This window comes from Numida meleagris, chromosome 1 (assembly GCF_002078875.1).
Source record: "Numida meleagris isolate 19003 breed g44 Domestic line chromosome 1, NumMel1.0, whole genome shotgun sequence".
NCBI lineage: Eukaryota > Metazoa > Chordata > Aves > Galliformes > Numididae > Numida > Numida meleagris.
The window spans coordinates 97,773,127-97,787,170 of NC_034409.1; the positions used below are offsets into that span (position 1 = coordinate 97,773,127).

At 35.8% G+C, this 14,044-nt stretch overlaps 1 protein-coding gene across 1 annotated transcript in view; it reads right to left on the minus strand.

Annotated features, from left to right (window-relative positions):
- TMPRSS15 (transmembrane protease, serine 15) overlaps positions 1–14,044 on the minus strand; it is a 308,179-nt gene that overhangs the window by 283,414 nt on the left and 10,721 nt on the right. The window lies entirely within an intron of this gene.

A 14,044-nucleotide genomic window follows, 5' to 3' on the forward strand; every position in this document is an offset into this window, starting at 1 on the left:
AAAAATAATTTGTTGAGATGACAGACTTTTTTTCAGTTCCACTTTTTTGTCTTTATGAAGCATTCCTTGATATGCATTCAATTTGGCAACCTGCTTCTGCATATAATGTCTTTTCAAATTCCAATCTTTCAAAATTGGCATGATTTCCTTGCAAATTAAGCATAGTGCTGTCTTATTTGTCAACACTGTGCTGTGCCCACTCCATGTCACTGGGGCTGATCTAGGCCACTCAGCAGGGCAGAGCTGCCACCATGATGATGTGGGGTGGGGGCCAGCTGCAGATTGGACATGCCTAATAATGGTCGGTGGGAAAATTGGATATATCTCAGTACTACTGTAGATGTGGAGTTGGTCTATCAAATGACTTTTGGAGGACATGTCCATTAAGTCCACAGAGGGACTACAAGGCTCAAAGCATGTTAAAGAGAGTACAAAAGATATAATAACATCCTCTCCTGTCCCTGAAAAGTTGAAGATCTGTTACCTAGTTTAAAAAGTAGTAGTATAAGAGATAGAAGCATATAGATGTTTATCAGTCACCAGATAGTAAGTCAACATCAGACTTTCTCTTATACCTTGGATTGAACAGACATTCTCTTGTAATGGAATGTAATGCTAAAATAGATTCCCTTTTGGAAATTGCTGATAAAAATACAGTATATCTAGATTATTTTATAAGTCATATTCTGATACAAATATAAATTTATTTGTTGAACTAATGTTAGACTTGAGGCCCAAATTAAATTCTTCAAGTATTTCCTACTGCTAAGCATAGTATTCTTAAAACTAGAAATTATATTTATGCAAGAGACAGGAGAATGAGCAACGTGTGGCTCTCCATTGCTGGTTCTAAATTTTTCTAGAATCTCTTTTGGTATGAGCAGAAGAAAAGAACTTAATGGTGTTTATACAGAAATACATGACATGCATTTGATTTTCCAGACACATTTACTAGGTACTTGTGATTTATTGAGCAATGTTTAATTTGATCAGGTAGTAGAAGCAGATTTTATGATTGCACAGTGGGATCCATTCAGAACTTTATATCCCTCAATAAAGTTCCTCTGAGCGTTAAGTTTTCCTTGTGCTGAATTTGAACAATGCACACATTAGCACCAGACCTACCAGTGCAGCATACTGGAACAGGCCTCGCACAGCAGTACAGTGACAGAGTAGCACAGTAATATACATAGGAATAGTGTTCTTGCACACTAACCCTCAGTAGAATTTTTCCTTTTAGTTCTCATGCTTGCAGAGATTTGCACGCAGTAGGTAGGACTGACTACAAACAGGAAAAAGGTACAAAGTCCTCTGAAAACTAACAGCCATTTTTGCAAAATTCAACAACTAAATATGCTTGTCTTGTTATTATTATCTTGATAATATAAACATATGTCTGTCCTGGTTTGTATAATATTTCTCTGCATACACACACACATGCAAACATTGTAGGTGCAAACACAAAGTTGACTACAGAATTTTCAATTGAAATTTCCATTGAATCTCAACAACAACAACAACAAAAAATGACATTGGAATTGTGACTGTCAGTCATGTCCAACTATTGAGAAAAAAAATGAGTAATGTAGGTACAGTGTATGCTTTCATTTTACTTCTATAGTGCTCTAATCTTGACAAAACTAAGTCATAATTTGACATAATTTGAGACAACTTTGTAAATTATCTGAGGCTGAATATTTTATTTTGCAAATCTTGACAGCCACTACCTTCCTGGCTGCCACTGTTCTATGCTTAGTGTCCTTTCTTGACGGTATCTGAAGTAAAGCCTTGTCATGGTTTTATGATTTTTGGTTATTGGTATTCCACATCATAACATCATGTAGTGTATGTACCTGGTACTCAGAAGAGAAGAACTACTACATTTCCCAGAGGACTTTGCTGCCCTGTTACCGTTTTCCGGTCAGAGGGAAAGATAAAACTTTGCAGATCACGAGACACTCTCTTCTCATCCCGTCTCTCATCTTGGCAGCATCTCACTCCCCAGCTGTCTCACCGTTGGTATTAGAGTAAGGCCTACTTTAATTTTGGACACTCTCTCTCATTTTTATTGGATTTATTAGCTTAAATTGTAATTATATTGTATTATATTGTGATATTTTGCATTCTGATATCTTATTTAGTAAATTAGTTTGTTTCTCCTCAGGTCGTTGCCACTGTTTTGTTTTTAGGCCCATCTCCCTACCCTTTTTCCCTTTTCTCTTTCCCGGGGCATGGGTCCATGGGTCCCTCTGCCCCATTCATCACAGAACCGTGTGAACCTGCCCGTAAACCGCTGACAGCGTACAGTCTATTATGTTGCACCAGTATTTGAGAATACAGTCTCAGACTATCACCATGTCAAATACTACAATACAATTCACTGCTATACCCCGATTAATTTCATAGTGAATTTTTATATTCCATTAGTCTTCTACTCAGTTGCTGTGTAAGTATGAAGTCTTATTCCACACTCCCTCCTTTACTGACTTCAGATAGGATAGGGAAGATGTTTCAATTTTCTGTATATTCTTCCGAAACCCTCACACCCCTCACCACACAGATGAATTTGACTTTTCATATTATTGGGACTTTGTTATGCTACTGGAATGAAGAGGAGACTAAAGAAACCCAAACCTGAAAGACCAATTTTTGACTTCCTTCCCTCCAATCGTTTGTGCTGGAATGAAAAAAATACTTCCAAATAAGAATATGTTGCAGTGCAAAAAATCTTGGTGTCCTTGTCTGTGTAACTTCAGATGATATATCTAGAAATATTGTCTAAGACCATAGCTGCAAAAGTGTAAATATTTATATATTGTGCAGCAAAACTTTGAATTTTTTTATTAAAAACAGACAACTTTAATTTGCAACCTTATTCACACCCTCCCTATTTAGAAAAAAAACATGATCAAATATATACTTTGTTAATTGCTTCTTCAGTTCTGTATCTCTTTGATTAAAAATAATAATAATAATCACAAGTAATAATAGCAGAGACTGGAGAATGTCTGCACAATATCTACTCCTAACTTCAGAAAGTGTTCCTCTTACCTTGTCCCTTCTAGGTAGCTCAACAAGCAGTCAAATAAAAACTAAAAAAAAAACTAAAAAAATGATATCATTAGAAATATTATTATTTATATATTGTGCTGGCAAAGACTGCTGGTACCAACATCTTAAAAAAGATTCAAGAAATAGCTTATTTAGTGTAGATTATGCTTTATTCTTCTAACATTCTTCTGCAAGGATAAAATATTTGGGGCATAAATATCCTGAAGGAACTCTGAAAGCTTGTTCATAGTCTTTGCTCCCTTTTTGCTATCAAAAATAATTAAACAGTAATATCATTATCATTTAAAGCTTAATGAGATTAAGATTGATGAGATTACTTAAAGAATACAGTATAACATATAGAGGTGTGACAAAATTTGGACCACAATAGTGTAATCAGGTGATAGTTAGACATGCTATCATGGATACCAATCCAAGAAATCACATTTTCTGGTTGAGCAATTGACATTTCTCTTGGAATCATTTCATTGCCATCATAAGTAACCAATATAAACACAGCTGTGTAGAGCAGAGATGTGTGCACAACAGCCTAATGTGCAGAGTGGCAGAAGAAATCCTGAAATGGCTGAGATTAATCCAGACAGCCGGTACACCATAAACAGCTTCCTCGTATGTCTATCTAAAAGCCATAAGTCATGACTTGCAGAAATCCAATTTCTGTTTTCTGAGGCTAAATTACACTGCACTGCACTTAGAAATAAAAACACCTCCCTGACATTTTTTATTATTTCTGTATTTAGCAACTTGTCTATTTAACAACGTGGGTGGATAAAAGTATATTGACAAGGTATATGTACTGAAGAAAAAAAGAAATTTAAAGGAGTAAAACACAAATAACAAATATCCCACCACCAGAGAAGCAAAGAGAAGATTAGAAAATGCAAAAGTGTATCATTGTGTACTGTTCAAAAATGAAAACATCTAATTCTTCAAGATCAATTCCCTATTATTTGTTTTCATGTCTGAACTAAAATATAATCTCCAGTAAAATCCTTCACAACAGATTTTTCTTCCTTCATTTTGAAGACATGATAGTCTGTGGCTCAAATATTGTTTTTGAAATCATGTAAACTTTTTTTTTTTCCTAATTTAATGAATGTTTGCTGATATTCATTTCTTGTTAAGAGATATTAAAATAGAAAGCTAGGAGAACACACCCATACAAAGCCAAAACATCAGAGAAGACTATCTGAAAATTGCAAGCACTGAGTTTTGAACTTGCCTTTTTTTTTTTTTAAAGTGGTTCCTGGTGTATGTTCTGCCAAACAGGTGAAGAGGACAGTAGTTTGCAGATGATGGAATTTTCATATTCTTTCCTTACGATCCTACAGGGAAGTCCAAAATAGAGTAATTCTGGATGATCTCACATGCTCTAAACTTGCATGGCACCAGGTGATAACATCAAAACAAGCATTTTAAGTAATTTTCTTATAAAACTGCAGGACTGTATTCCATCCCTTGGATCATTTTTGTGGCCCTCCTCTGTATGGATTCCAGCAGGTCCATGTCTCTCCTGTACTGAGGACTCCACATCTGGACGCAGAACTCCAGGTGAGACCTCACCAGTGCACAGTAGAGGGGCAGGATCACCTCCCTCGATCTGCTGGCCATGCTACTTTTGATGTAGCCCAGCATACGGTTGGCTTCTGGGCTGTGAGGGCACATTGTTGGCTCATGTCCAGTTTGCGATCCACCAGTACCTCCAGGTCTTTCTTTCTGCAGGGCTGTGCTCAATCCTTTCATCCTCCAGCTTGTATTGATAGTGAGCGTTGCCTCGACCAAGATGCATGATCTTGCATTTGGATTTGTTGAACATCATGAGATTTATCTGGACCCACTTGTAAATTAATCTTGTAAATTAAGACACAACCTTAATTAGAACTGCCCACTAGAATAAGTGATATAATTGAATGCAACACTGAGAGAGAGATGGTGTAAAAGCTTTCTGAAATCACTCATAAGTGGACTTGAGGCATTGTTTGTAATGTCTTCTCCACAGATTGTCATTTGTAGCTGTTTCTGGTCCAGTGTCTGGACCAGATGACCTCCAGAGGATCTTTCCAACCTCAATCATTCTGGTTTTCTGATTCTGTGATTTAATGTTTTAATTAGTAAAAAAAAAAAAAAAAAAGGGCAATCTTGATAGTTGTTGACCTGATGGAGAAACATACAAACCTACAAGGACATGATAACATTAAGTCTTTGAAGGAAGAAGAGTTAAATAGCAGACCCAAGTGAAAAACAAAATAGGCATGCAGGATGACTTGATGCAACTGACAGCCACATAAAAGAAAAAGAATTGAAATGTAAAATGGAGGAAGGGAAGAATCACATTTGGTGAGCTATTAAATCTGTAAGCTTGTCTATGCTGTGCAATGCATGCCACTCTAGAGAGAAACAGAAAAGGATCTGTATATTAAAAGAGCCACACGACACATAAAACTGAATGTCAGGCCCCAAAAGCAGTAGTTCTGGGTCATTCCACACAAACTAATTAGTGCTGCTTTCCTACAATCTATGTAATTAGTATAGGTGAGCTCAGGAGTGCATGTGTCACTTGGGTACCTCGATGCTTATATAATTATTTTGTTTCCAAACCTACAGCTAATTCATTCAAGGCCAGCTCAGGTATCTCTGCAGAGCCCTGTGGCTATTTCCAAAGCCTTTTAAGCTGGTTATGTGCAAGAGAAAAAAGATTACTGAACAAGTCTGTGGTTTCGGAAGTCACATTAGAAGAGTAGGGGCCAAGCTGTGCAAGAAGGAGCAGATGGAAAGAGCAGAAGTTAGTAAAGTCTCTTGAGAACTGTGCCGGAATTTTCTTCACAACAAATGATCATCTTATGTTTCTTGGTCTTTTAATGTAATTTAACAGACTTTAATGTGTGTGTTTAGCAGATTTGCCTTCTAACTCTTCATGCAACTTTGTTTATAAGTACTGTAATTTCTTTTCTACAGGTTAAAAGCAAGAAAAGTGATGTGGGAGGATATCTTATTTACTTTTTCAGAGATATACTTTACAATTAGGATTTGACAATTATAAACCATGAATGATAACTAAATGCATTTAATTACAATATGTTGTAAAGTCTTCCCCAGTGAGAAAAATCCCCCTTCAGAGCAAAAGAGTGGCATAATCTGCATTAGAATCATGTAAAATGTATAAAAAATATTTTAGTCTCAAAGAGAAAACTTGCAGGAATGCTATTAGCATCTCAGTATGTTGCCTATTATACTAATATGTGCATCATTCAGAAAGTCTAAATAAAGGACAAAGTTGCTTTCCACAGATTGGAGAGAACACACAGAGCATGTAATTAATATTAATATGGGAAGGTATATTCATTAGATATTTTTTTTTCATTCCAGTAATCAACATTATGCTAACTTTAAGTGCTTTTGGATGAAAAGTCACTCTTTATGTATTTTGAATTACACACTTATGGAATGTAACATTCAGAAGCTGTTCTAAATACATTATGTTACATAAATTAATTGGTAGTGGAACAAAATCTTCAATTAATACAAAGAAAAACTAATTTAAAAAATTCAGAATGTAGTAAAATATGCTTGAAGCAGGAATCATTTAATACAATGTTTTTATCTCAATTTTCAACACCCTTTCTACAGATATAATGTATTTTACCAGTTGCTTCTTTTTAGCAGAAGAAATTAAATTATTTTGGTCACATCAATTAAAACAGAAAATGAAATAATATCCCAAACTTTTGAAAATGAGTATGTAGTTCCGATAGAGCTCCTTAGTAAGAATCCAGTTGAACATATATCAATCCCAAGCATGCTTAGACATGAGCACCTTTATATGTGAGGCAAAAGCTTCTAAAGAAAAATGTCATCCTATCTCTCTGCAATGGCCAGAGATAGGACTTTTAAGATGACAAATATAGAAAAAGGTTCAGTACTTGAAGTAGTAATGATTCTTAGACGAGGAGTTTTTGAAAGCTATAAACACAAAACTGTTCATAAAAGTGTATAACTGTGTAGGCAACACAAATTTCTCCTTATGAGGTGAATGGCTTAGCCAGTTTGACTAAACGGTTACTTTAAAGGACTGAAAAAAAAGTCAAAACTACTCTATGTAACAATAAATGAAAAAAACTATCACTGACAAACACTCTTGCCTTTCAGTTACACCACCTATCAATATTAAGAGTGCTGTCTATTGAAGAAATCCAAGACAGGGCCACCAAGTGAAGAAGAGAGAGGATTAATCTAGAAATCCTCTTAAATCAAATTACCCCATTCAATTTCAACCCACAAAGTCATTGTCACACCTGCCATAAATATGGGCAGATAAGTACTTTAATACTGGAATATCATGACAGATGTTATTCTAATATACAAAGGCAAGAATTGGATCATCAGGGGACTTCTTGACCTGCAACAAACCTATTAACTGAATATTAAGTCTTAAAAAGTTAAAACTCAGTATGAAAATCTTGCTAAGCAGCAGCAGAAGTGCCCAGATAGTCATGACAGAGAAGGAATTATTGTGTTTCCCATGATTCATAGTACCAGTTCTCTGCATCTCAGTTTTAAGCCCCATGTGTAATCAGTATCCTTAAGGAACATCCGTTCTTCCCCTTTTCCAAAGCATTGATCAAATACAGTCTGAAACCATTATTTAGATTGGAGAAGAGAAGGCTCTAGGGAGACCTCATTGTGGCCTTCCAATACTTGAAGGGAGCATATAAACAGGAGGGGAACGATTGTTCATGAGGGTGGATAGTGATAGGACAAGGGGGAATGACTTTAAACTGAGACAGGGGAGATTTAGGTTAGATATTAGGAGGAAGATTTTCACTCAGAGGGTGGTGGCTCACTGGAACAGGTTGCCCAGGGAGGTTGTGGATGCCCCGTCCCTGGAGGTATTGAAGGCAAGGCTGGACATGGCTCTGGGCAGCCTGGTCTAGTGATTGGCAACCCTGCACTCAGCAGGGGGGTTGAAACTCGATGATCTTTGAGGTCCTTTTCAACCCAGGCCATTCTATGATTCTATGATTCTATGATTCTATGATTCTATGATTCTATGATTCTATGATTCTATGATTCTATGATTCTACGATTCTTTGATTCAATAGTCAACGAACAGCATTACTAACCAGATAGATATTACACCATCATCTGGATTTGTTCAGAAACTCTTTCCCTGTTTGAGATCCATATAGTAATAATGTAGAGTTCATTTTGTGTATTCTAGTAGTTTTACTTCTCAGAATCTCTTGTGATAGTCTCTTTATTTACATTTCTTTTCCCTGTTTTGCCTCTACACTGGCAATGTTGCTTTAGCTTTAATAAATTACGAGGAAAGATTTAGGTCTTTTTTTTTTTAACTCTCCTTTCAAAACTTCATATTTAGGGCAGTGCACAAAAACTAGTAAAAACAAAACAAAACAAAATGAAACAGTGATAAAAACCCACAAGTCAAAAAATGTAAGATGAAACCCAAGAATTTTGATAAAGCTGTGTGTGTGTTTCTGATTAACACTGCAGGAGATATACAAAAAAAGATCTTTCTTAATCGTTACTTAACTTCCCATATCAGATATTATAAATGACATGCTAGATACTTACGATGATGAAGTAAGGTACCAAATATAAACCAAAACTAGAATCATCTCCAGGATGTCACAGTGCTGAAGTACACTTGTATTAATATATATTTCCTGTAAAGTAATGCTAAGTAGTAAGTTCCCATGTCTTCCGTGTTTTGGGTCCTGTTTCACTAAAAATCACAAATGGATTAAAATTGATTGAGTGTTCCATTAACTCAGGCTAGCTCAAGACTAGTCCAAGGTTGCTAAAGGAGATGGATAATGTCATCAAGGGGAAGTTCTGATTAGATATAAAGTAGAAATATTTCACCATGCAAATGCTTTAAACATGGAACAGGTTTCCCAGAGACGCTGTGGAATCTCCATCCTTGCAGATACACAACACTTAACTAGACATTAATCTAAGCAATGCTCTCTAATCTAAAAATCAACCCTGGTTTGAGCAGGGAGTTGTAGTAGGCAACCTCCCAAAGTTCTTTCCAACTCAAATGCTTTTGAGTTCTAAAGTGTTTCTACTGCATCTATTAAGGCAGTGATGCTTGATTCCACCTACTTGGTTTCTATCCATGAAGAGCCTCCCTGATCCCTCTCTTTGTCTCTCTATGGTCAGAGCCTACTTCGACCAATCCATCCAAATCAGAAAGTCATCACAATTCCTGTAAACTCACTTTGAAATTCCACGTCTCCCTCATCTCATGTCTACTGCAAGGTGTAACTGAGCAGAAAAAACTTTTTCTAAAGTTCTCTTCAATACTGTAAATCACCTGAAAATCTAATCTTCAAAGTAAATTGTGGGCAAATGCTTGAATATATTTTATTTCCTTTTAATTTTTTTTTTTGGAAACTTTATTTTTCTATATAAAAGGTAAAGCAAAAAAGCAATTCTATTTACCAACCAAAAGCAATTCTACTTTACCAACAGCCTGTACGTATCACTATGTACAATCCTGGCGTCACTATGAAAATTTGCTTTTTGTAAAAAATTATTTCTAGAATTTTGTATCATTATAGAAAATAACACTCAAATTACATAATAATTTGCTATGTTATGAACAGACATTGCTCTGAGAAATGTATCTTCTCTTCCATAATAAATTAAATGAAGAAAATTGAAAACCATTTCTTAGTGTGTCATTTAGACATGGTGATTATCTAATACATAGTTTTAATGAGCTTGCAAATCATGACATTCAATAATAAGATAACTTTATATGCAAATAAATTTACTGTGTTCGCTCTTTTATCTATCTCTGTACAAAAAAAAATCTACAATTTTTTGACATAGCTGGGAAATTGTATGAGCTTTGGCAGTTCTTGTTTAAATTTGCTCTTCTCATCTATTGAGAGAAAAATGCTCAGATTTCAAATAATTTTGATGAAATACTTCATAAGTAAATCACGTACTCCCTAAGGGATTCTGCCACTATTCCATTTAATTAAATTGATTAAATTAAAGTAAATGGTGGTCTAACCCCAAAGGAAAAATACATTTCATTTATGAAAAATGCTGTCATTCATTCTGCTATATTGCATGTACAGCACATAATGTTTCAAATATGAAATTTCAGTTATGCTAACAAGTTATTTTTTTACTAGATTTAAGGTGATCTTGAACATTTGCTGAACTCCAGTATGTCTGAATATCTTACTTTAAGAATAGCAGATGCTCACACTCCTACCCTCTGGATATAGATATAGATAAGAGTATAAGCTGGGATAATAGGTAAAGATGCCCTTCAAAAATGCTACAATATTCTGTACACATGCTGTGTATCTGTTTAGCCAAGGGAAAAGCTGTGTTCTGAGTTCCTCTGTTACTCCCACAGCCAACAAGAATCTTGTCTGGGGAAGTTAGTACATCATCCCTCAAGGGATATAATGCAAGCAAACTCAATGTAATACGTCTAGGTTACACACCAGAGTAAAAGAAAAATATTGTGGAAAACTACAATAGGATCTATGGTCCATGGATCATTCTCTCTGGTTTGGAAAGCCTCACTCCATCAGTATTCCTTCCTTCCTTTTTTCCATCTTTCCTTCCTTCCTTCCTCCCTTCCTCTCTTCCTCCCTTCCTTCCTTTCCTCCAGGATATTGTTGCTTTTACTTGAAGAAAAGATATACCAGGTTAACAGCAAAGTTAGTGGGTCAGTGAGCTAGAAACAATCATAGAATCCTTGAGGCTGGAAGGGATCTCTTGAGATCAACTAGTACAAACCCTTGTTCAGTGTCAGCCAAAGCAAGTTATGCAGGACTGTGTCCAATCTGATTTTGAATATCTCTGCAAATAGACACTAAACAATCACAGTCCCTTTGAGTAATTTGTGTTTCATTACTGAAACACAAAAGTTTCACAAAAAGAAAAAAAACATCCTTCTTTGTGTTCAGATGGAATTTCATGAATTTTAGTTTATACCCATTGCCTTTTTTTCTGTCTGTACATCACTGGAAAGAGGCTGGTTCTGTCTTTTGCATTAATTCCAATTAGATACATGTCAGAGATCACCATGAATATTCACTGTTTCAGGCTGGAGTCCCCTGTCTGTCAGTCTCTCATCCTATAAAATATGCTGCAGTCCTCTAATAACCCTGATGACCCTGTGCCGGACTTATTCCATATTGTCATGGTTTTGTGATTTTCGGTTATTGGTATTCCACATCATAACATCATGTAGTGAATGTACCTGGTTCTCAGAAGAGAAGGACTACTACATTTCCCAGGGTACTTTTCTCCTCTGTTCCGGACAGAGGGAAAAGATAAAACCTTGCAGATCATGAGACCTCGTCCCTTTTTTCCGCCCATCTCTCCTCCTGGCAGCACCTCGCTCTTCAGCCGTCTTATCGTCGGTAGTAGAGTAAGGCCTACCTTGATTTTGGGACATTCTCTCTCTCTGTATTGGATTTATCAGCTTAAATTGTAATTATATTGTATTATAGTGTGTTGTTTTGCATTCCGATATCTTATTTAGTAAATTAGTTTGTTTCTCCTCAGATTGTTGCCTCTGTTCTTTGCTCTCAGGGCCATCTCCTTACCCTTTTCCCCTTTTCCCTTTTCCCGGGGCGTGGGCCCGTGGGTCCCTCGTCCCCTTCGTCACGGAACTGGGCCAAACCGTTGACACATATCCAGTATGATCATGTCTTCCTTGCACTGAAAAGCCAAGAACTGGACTTAAGATGTGGCCTTACTAGTACTCAGCAAAGGGGAAAGGTCACCTTCTTTGATGATACGCTCAACAAAAAGACAGGCTTCCTTTTTCTGTTGTGTTTTGGTTTTATTTTTGTATTGTCTCCTTACCTTTGTCCATTAAGGATTACAATCCTAAAGTTTCTTTCCCGAGAATTTTATGCTATTAATGAATTTCAGTGTCTTCACAGTTTGTAACACTGTGGGTCCCTTCAAGATCCCATTTACACCTCAAATGTCAAGGAAGTTACCAGAGTAGCATGGAAAAACACAGTTCTTAAGTAGCATGCTTCAGCTGTGTTTACAAAAGAACCCTCAGAGTTACTTTCCTATCTATTTGCCTTTGGTATATCAAGAATTAATCAATAATAATAATAATAAAATATATGCCTTACATTTAAAATTAATGTTTACATTTGTAAATTTTAAAAAAGTAGTTTTTTTTAAAGAAAAATAAGTTTATTAAAAAGATCTTTCAAAATAAGATTGCAGAGTCTTCCAAAGAGCATCTGTAAATCAGTGTGTAGTTTGAATGGTATTGAAAAATGTATTCAGGATATAACTTGTAAATCCTAGTTGATGGAGTACCTTTCATACATTATTTCAAGCAATACATTACAAAATATTGATTTATATTATTATTAAAGTGGAGGTAAATCAAGTAATATCACTGCTTGTTAAAAATCTATCTTTATAGATTTGCTTATGCTGAGACTTTGATTTTCTTCATGTCCAAAATAGTATGCCAAAATACTGAATTCTACTTTCATAAGTCAACAGTGAAGCTTTCACTGACTTCATTAGGAGTCTGGTCAAGTGACGATGATTTCATAAACTAGATAGAAGGATTAACCAAAGTGATTATAGTGATTAAGAAGTCATCAAAATATTTTTTGGTAAATTTATTTTATTTCAATTGAAATAATATGAAAAAAATCCTCCATCATTGCATATCTTACAGATATCACGGAAAAATATATAAGGAAACAATAGAACTGTGAAAAATAGAAGTGTATAAAGGGAAAGAAAATAGTATTTATATAGCAAACTTCCCACGTGAAACATAAACTTTGATGTAGTTGAATATATGAGTTATAACTTCATGAAAAAAATGTCACGAATAAATCTAAAGAAATTCAGACAGTAAAGATAAGACATAAAATAACAGGGTGATCAGTGACTAATGGTAGAAATTTGTTTCTTGAACACCTCTCTTGCTGAATATGTAAATCTTTAGGGCAGGGCAAACAAAGAAAAGCTGCTCTAGTTACTGAATTATTACATATGTAAGAAGGAAAGAAAGTGACAGGAAAGAAAAATATGTATTTTTTTCCTCTGTGTTTCAGGGACCCCAGTCTCAGCAGCCCTCTCTATATATTACGATATTTCTGTCGAACTGAAATGATCTTTGGATGCCATGTTTTCTGTTCCTCCTAGTGAAGGAACAATTCTCCTTATTTTAATGTGCCTCTTGGAGTAAAGCTGTTTGAAAAGATGCTTGGGAACTTGTTACTGAACTCCGGCGACCCTTGTCGTATTACCCTTCCATGCAGAGAACCAAAACCCGGTCCTGGCCAATAACTGCACAAAGCACATCAATATGATGAGCAGCAAAATGGCCTTTATTGGTAAAAACTACAGAACCGTATAGTATTTCTTATCTTTTACTAGACTGTTCCAGAAGCTCACGCGGGCTTCTGGCCAATCATATTGAATATCCCACTCTGTCCACTCACTTCCGAAAAGCCATATACGGGGTAGTTATACAACTTGTTATGAAAACAAAGAAGTACAGCCTCTCCTGTAGGCCAACCAATAGCAAGCGAAATGGGGAAGGGCCTTCCTCGTTACATCCCGAGTGCCCCGTAACACGCCTAATACAACAGAACTATTTAACAGAATGAAAAAAAGTTCACACATAAATAGTTATTGAATAGCAAAGGCCAGAATGACACAAAGGCTTCAGTTTAGCAGTTTCCTTCCTTATTGTGTAATGCGTAACCATTCTGGTGACAACCTTGATTTCTAGCATGCATCTTAAGATGTGGACATCTGGTGTCTGACAGTTCTTTGACTATATATTTGAATGACAATCTGCATTTTGAAATAAAGTTAAGACTTTCCAGCTTACTTGAAATAGGTCTAGAGATGTGAAGTTTAAGTGCTAACTGCTGATCCTACATTGAAATCTAGAAGAATGCTCTTTGCTAAGTTCAAG